General features: G+C 33.8%; 1 non-coding gene across 1 annotated transcript; it reads left to right on the forward strand.

Annotated features, from left to right (window-relative positions):
- Positions 1–389: 389 nt before the first annotated feature.
- Positions 390–510, forward strand: LOC149528139 (U6atac minor spliceosomal RNA). The gene has a single exon (XR_016359417.1). It is a non-coding gene; the product is annotated as a U6atac minor spliceosomal RNA (small nuclear RNA).
- Positions 511–736: the final 226 nt, after the last annotated feature.

Genomic DNA, 736 nt, shown 5'->3' on the forward strand with positions numbered 1-736 from the left:
GTTTAGGTAGATCAAATCCAAACTCCTTCAGAATCTATTGTAGCCAAATAGCCTCTGTCATTGAATTCACAGCTCCTCAATACTCAACCTTAATTGATGAAAGAGAAACAATTTTTTTCTTTCTACTCTGCCAACAAATGGGGCTAGAACCAAGATGAAACACATATCTTAAAGTAGACATGCGAGAATCAAGGTCCCCTACATGGTTAGAGCCTCTATATCCCACTAATTGAAGTCATGTACCAACTACATAATGTATCCCATGTGTATATGTATCTTGGATGTAATGTAGGATGTGTTTGGCTACCTTCCAATTAAGTTCATGTGGTTTAGTGAAAGAAAATAAAAATAAAAAGCTTTATTATGTTGAAGAACCAGTGAGGTTTAGTGTGTTTGTAGAAAAGGAGAGATGGTTGGCATCTCCCTTGATAAGGATGAGAACAATGTTTAGACTTTTCTTTACATATAGTTAAGGCTATTTGTCATTAATGGATCTTACCCAAAAAAATTGAGGCCTTTATGCAGTCATATAGTAATATGAGATTTTTCATAATTTCATAGCAATTAGCATTCCTTATTAAAATGTCAAAATTTTTTATTTAGTCTTTTTTAAAAAAAAATTCAAGATATAAAGACTATTTACAATTTGTTGACAATTCCTCATGCAACTGCTTCCAGAGCACTGTCAAGATTCCCTCATCTTTCTCACTGGTAACTCCATGCCACCACCATGACT

Source organism: Cupressus sempervirens, chromosome 11 (assembly GCF_028749045.1).
Source record: "Cupressus sempervirens isolate cs-2001-9-10 chromosome 11, ASM2874904v1, whole genome shotgun sequence".
In the NCBI taxonomy this organism is placed as follows: domain Eukaryota; kingdom Viridiplantae; phylum Streptophyta; class Pinopsida; order Cupressales; family Cupressaceae; genus Cupressus; species Cupressus sempervirens.